This window comes from Symphalangus syndactylus, chromosome 14 (assembly GCF_028878055.3).
Source record: "Symphalangus syndactylus isolate Jambi chromosome 14, NHGRI_mSymSyn1-v2.1_pri, whole genome shotgun sequence".
NCBI classification, from domain to species: Eukaryota; Metazoa; Chordata; class Mammalia; order Primates; family Hylobatidae; genus Symphalangus; species Symphalangus syndactylus.
The window spans coordinates 63,788,829-63,794,828 of NC_072436.2; positions in this window are offsets into that span (position 1 = coordinate 63,788,829).

The following is a 6,000-nucleotide window of genomic DNA, read 5'->3' on the forward strand; positions in this document are numbered from 1 at the left end:
CCTGGAATATCGGGTCAGTCCCGTCCTAATACTGCGCTTTTCCAACGGGCCTGGAAAACAGCACACTAGGAGATTGTGTCCCGCACCTGGCTCGGAGGGTCCTATGCCCACAGAGTCTCGCTGATTGCTAGCACAGCAGTCTGAGATCAAGCTGCAAGGCGGCAACGAGGCGGGGGGAGGGGCGCCCGCCATTGCCCAGGCTTGCTTAGGTAAACAAAGCAGCCAGGAAGCTCGAACTGGGTGGAGCCCACCACAGCTCAAGGAGGCCTGCCTGCCTCTGTAGGCTCCACCTCTGGGGGCAGGGCACAGACAACCAAAAACTCAGCGAGAACCTCCACAGCCTTAAATGTCCCTGTCTGACTGACAGCTTTGAAGAGAGTAGTGGTTCTCCCAGCACGCAGCTGGAGATCTGAGAACGGACAGACTGCCTCCTAAAGTGGGTCCCTCACCCCTGAGCAGCCTAACTGGGAGGCACCCCCCCCAGTAGGGGCAGACTGACACCTCATTCAACCAGGTACTCCTCTGAGACAAAACTTTCAGAGGAACTATCAGACAGCTGAATTTGTGGTCTCACGAAAATCCACTGTTCTGCAGCCACCGGTGCTGACACCCAGTCAAACAGGGTCTGGAGTGGACCTCTAGTAAACTCCAACAGACCTGCAGCTGAGGGTCTTGTTTGGTAGAAGGGAAATTAACAAACAGAAAGGACATCCACACCAAAAACCCATCTGTACATCACCATCATCGAAGACAAAAAGTAGACAAAACCACAAAGATGGGGAAAAAACAGACCAAAAAAACTGGAAACTCTAAAAAACAGAGCACCTCTCCTCCTCCAAAGGAACGCAGTTCCTCACCAGCAACGGAACAAAGCTGGATGGAGGATGACTTTGATGAGTTGAGAGAAGAAGGCTTCAGACGATCAAACTACTCTGAGCTACGAGAGGAAATTCAAAACAATAGCAAAGAAGTTAAAAACTTTGAAAAAAAATTAGAAGAATGGATAACTAGAATAACCAATGGAGAGAAGGGCTTCAAGGAGATGATGGAGCTGAAAGCCAAGTTTCGAGAACTACGCGAAGAATGCAGAAGCCTCAGTAGCAGATGTGATCAATTGGAAGAAAGGGTATCGCTGATAGAAGATGAAATGAATGAAATGAAGAGAGAAGGGAAGTTTAGAGAAAAAAGAATAAAAAGAAATGAACAAAGTCTCCAAGAAATTTGGGACTATGTGAAAAGACCAAACCTACGTCTGATTGGTGTACCTGAAAATGATGGGGAGAATGGAACCAAGTTGGAAAACACTCTGCAAGATATTATCCAGGAGAACTTCCCCAATCTAGCAAGGCAGGCCAGCATTCAGATTCAGGAAATACAGAGAACGCCACAAAGATACTCCTCGAGAAGGGCAACTCCAAGACACATAATTGTCAGATTCACCAAAGTTGAAATGAAGGAAAAAATGTTAAGGGCAGCCAGAGAGAAAGGTCGGGTTACCCACAAAGGGAAGCCCATCAGACTAACAGCTGATCTCTCAGCAGAAACTCTACAAGCCAGAAGAGAGTGGGGGCCGATATTCAACATTCTTAAAGAAAAGAATTTTCAGCCCAGAATTTCCTATCCCGCCAAACTAAGCTTCATAAGTGAAGGAGAAATAAAATACTTTACAGACAAGCAAACGCTGAGTGATTTTGTCACCACCAGGCCTGCCCTAAAAGAGCTCCTGAAGGAAGCACTAAACATGGAAAGGAACAACCGGTACCAGCCCCTGCAAAAACATGCCAAATTGTAAAGACCATCGAGGCTAGGAAGAAACTATAGCAACTAACGAGCAAAATAACCAACTAACATCATAATGACAGGATCAGATTCACACATAACAATATTCACGTTAAATGTCAATGGGCTAAATGCTCCAATCAAAAGACACAGACTGGCAAACTGGATAAGGAGTCAGGACCCATCAGTGTGCTGTATTCAGGAAACCCATCTCACGTGCAGAGACACACATAGACTCAAAATAAAGGGATGGAGGAAGATCTATCAAGCAACTGGAAAACAAAAAAAGGCAGGGGTTGCAATCCTAGTCTCTGATAAAATAGACTTTAAACCAACAAAGATCAAAAGAGACAAAGAAGGCCATTACATAATGGTAAAGGGATCAATTCAACAAGAAGAGCTAACTATCCTAAATATATATGCACCCAACACAGGAGCACCCAGATTCATAAAGCAAGTCCTCAGTGACCTACAAAGGGACTTAAACTCCCACACAATAATAATGGGAGATTTTAACACCCCACTGTCAGCATTAGACAGATCAACGAGACAGAAAGTTAACAAGGATATCCAGGAATTGAACTCAGCTCTACATAAAGTGGACCTAATAGACATCTACAGAACTCTCCACCCCAAATCAACAGAATATACATTTTTTTCAGCACCACACCACACCTATTCCAAAATTGACCACATAGTTGGAAGTAAAGCTCTTCTCAGCAAATGTAAAAGAACAGAGATTATAACAAACTGTCTCTCAGACCACAGTGCAATCAAACTAGAACTCAGGATTAAGAAACTCAGTCAAAACCGCTCAACTACATGGAAACTGAACAACCTGCTCCTGAATGACTATTGGGTACATAATGAAATGAAGGCAGAAATAAAGATGTTCTTTGAAACCAACGAGAACAAAGACACAACATACCAGAATCTCTGGGACATGTTCAAAGCAGTGTGTAGAGGGAAATTTATAGCACTAAATGCCCACAAGAGAAAGCAGGAAAGATCCAAAATTGACACCCTAACATCACAATTAAAAGAACTAGAAAAGCAAGAGCAAACACATTCAAAAGCTAGCAGAAGGCTAGAAATAACTAAAATCAGAGCAGAACTGAAGGAAATAGAGACACAAAAAACCCTTCAAAAAATTAATGAATCCAGGAGCTGGTTTTTTGAAAAGATCAACAAAATTGATGGACCGCTAGCAAGACTAATAAAGAAGAAAAGAGAGAAGAATCAAATAGATGCAATAAAAAACAAAAAAGGGGATATCACCACCGATCCCACAGAAATACAATCTACCATCAGAGAATACTACAAACACCTCTATGCAAATAAACTAGAAAATCTAGAAGAAATGGATAAATTCCTCGACAAATACACCCTCCCAAGACTAAACCAGGAAGAAGTTGAATCTCTGAATAGACCAATAACAGGTTCTGAAATTGTGGCAATAATCAATAGCTTACCAACCAAAAAGAGTCCAGGACCTGATGGATTCACAGCTGAATTCTACCAGAGGTACAAGGAGGAACTGGTACCATTCCTTCTGAAACTATTCCAATCGATAGAAAAAGAGGGAATCCTCCCTAACACATTTTACGAAGCCAGCATCGTCCTGATACCAAAACCTGGCAGAGACTTAACCAAAAAAGAGAATTTCAGACCAATATCCTTGATCAACATTGATGCAAAAATCCTCAATAAAATACTGGCAAACCGAATCCAGCAGCACATCAAAAAGCTTATCCACCACGATCAAGTGGGCTTCATCCCTGGGATGCAAGGCTGGTTCAACATACGCAAATCAATAAATGTAATCCAGCATATAAACAGAACCAAAGACAAAAACCACATGATTATCTCAATAGATGCAGAAAAGGCCTTTGACAAAATTCAACAACCCTTCATGGTAAAAACTCTCAATAAATTAGGTATTGATGGGACGTATCTCAAAATAATAAGAGCTATCTACGACAAACCCACAGCCAATATCATACTGAATGGGCAAAAACTGGAAGCATTCCCTCTGAAAACTGGCACAAGACAGGGATGCCCTCTCTCACCGCTCCTATTCAATATAGTGCTGGAAGTTCTGGCCAGAGCAATCAGGCAGGAGAAGGAAATAAAGGGTATTCAATTAGGAAAAGAGGAAGTCAAATTGTCCCTGTTTGCAGATGACATGATTGTATATCTAGAAAACCCCATTGTCTCAGCCCAAAATCTCCTTAAGCTGATTAGCAACTTCAGCAAAGTCTCAGGATACAAAATTAATGTACAAAAATCACAAGCATTCTTGTACACCAATAACAGACAAACAGAGAGCCAAATCATGAGTGAACTCCCATTCACAATTGCTTCAAAGAGAATAAAATACCTAGGAATCCAACTTACAAGGGATGTGAAGGACCTCTTCAAGGAGAACTACAAACCACTGCTCAATGAAATAAAAGAGGATACAAACAAATGGAAGAACATTCCATGCTCATGGGTTGGAAGAATCAATATCGTGAAAATGGCCATACTGCCCAAGGTAATTTATAGATTCAATGCCATCCCCATCAAGCTACCAGTGACTTTCTTCACAGAATTGGAAAAAACTACTTTAAAGTTCATATGGAACCAAAAAAGAGCCCGCATCGCCAAGTCAATCCTAAGCCAAAAGAACAAAGCTGGAGGCATCACGCTACCTGACTTTAAACTATACTACAAGGCTACAGTAACCAAAACAGCATGGTACTGGTACCACAACAGAGACATAGATCAATGGAACAGAACAGAGCCCTCAGAAATGATGCCGCATAGCTACAACTATCTGATCTTTGACAAACCTGACAAAAACAAGAAATGGGGAAAGGATTCCCTATTTAATAATTGGTGCTGGGAAAACTGGCTAGCCATATGTAGAAAGCTGCAACTGGATCCCTTCCTTACACCTTATACAAAAATTAATTCAAGATGGATTAAAGATTTATATGTTAGACCTAAAACCATTAAAATCCTACAAGAAAACCTAGGCAATACCATTCAGGTCATAGGCGTGGGCAAGGACTTCATGTCTAAAACACCAAAAGCAATGGCAACAAAAGCCAAAATCGACAAATGGGATCTCATTAAACTAAAGAGCTTCTGCACAGCAAAAGAAACTATCATCAGAGTGAACAGGCAACCTACACAATGGGAGAAAATTTTTGCAACCTACTCATCTGACAAAGGGCTAATATCCAGAATCTACAATGAACTCAAACAAATTTACAAGAAAAAAACAAACAACCCCATCAAAAAGTGGGCAGAGGACATGAACAGACACTTCTCAAAAGAAGACATTTATGCAGCCAAAAAACACATGAAGAAATGCTCCTCATCACTGGCCATCAGAGAAATGCAAATCAAAACCACAGTGAGATACCATCTCACACCAGTTAGAATGGCCATCATTAAAAAATCAGGAAACAACAGGTGCTGGAGAGGATGTGGAGAAATAAGAACACTTTTACACTGTTGGTGGGACTGTAAACTAGTTCAACCATTGTGGAAGTCAGTGTGGCGATTCCTCAGGGATCTAGAACTAGAAATACCATTTGACCCAGCCATCCCATTACTGGGTATATACCCAAAGGACTATAAATCATGCTGCTATAAAGACACATGCACACGTATGTTTATTGCGGCACTATTCACAATAGCAAAGAGTTGGAACCAACCCAAATGTCCAACAACGATAGACTGGATTAAGAAAATGTGGCACATAATACACCATGGAATACTATGCAGCCATAAAAAATGATGAGTTCGTGTCCCTTGTAGGGACATGGATGAAACTGGAAAACATCATTCTCAGTAAACTATCGCAAGGACAAAAAACCAAACACCGCATGTTCTCACTCATAGGTGGGAATTGAACAATGAGAACTCATGGACACAGGAAGGGGAACATCACACTCCGGGGACTGTTGTGGGGTGGGGGAAGGGGGGAGGGACAGCATTAGGAGATACACCTAATGCTAAATGACGAGTTAATGGGTGCAGGAAATCAACATGGCACATGGATACATATGTAACAAAACTGCACATTGTGCACATGTACCCTAAAACCCTAAAGTATAATAAAAAAAAAAAAAAAAAAAATTAAAAAAAAAAAAAAAGAAAAAAGAAAAAAAAAAATAAAAAATAAAATGTAGATTATTTTAATGTTAAAAAAAAAAATTATTCTAGAGT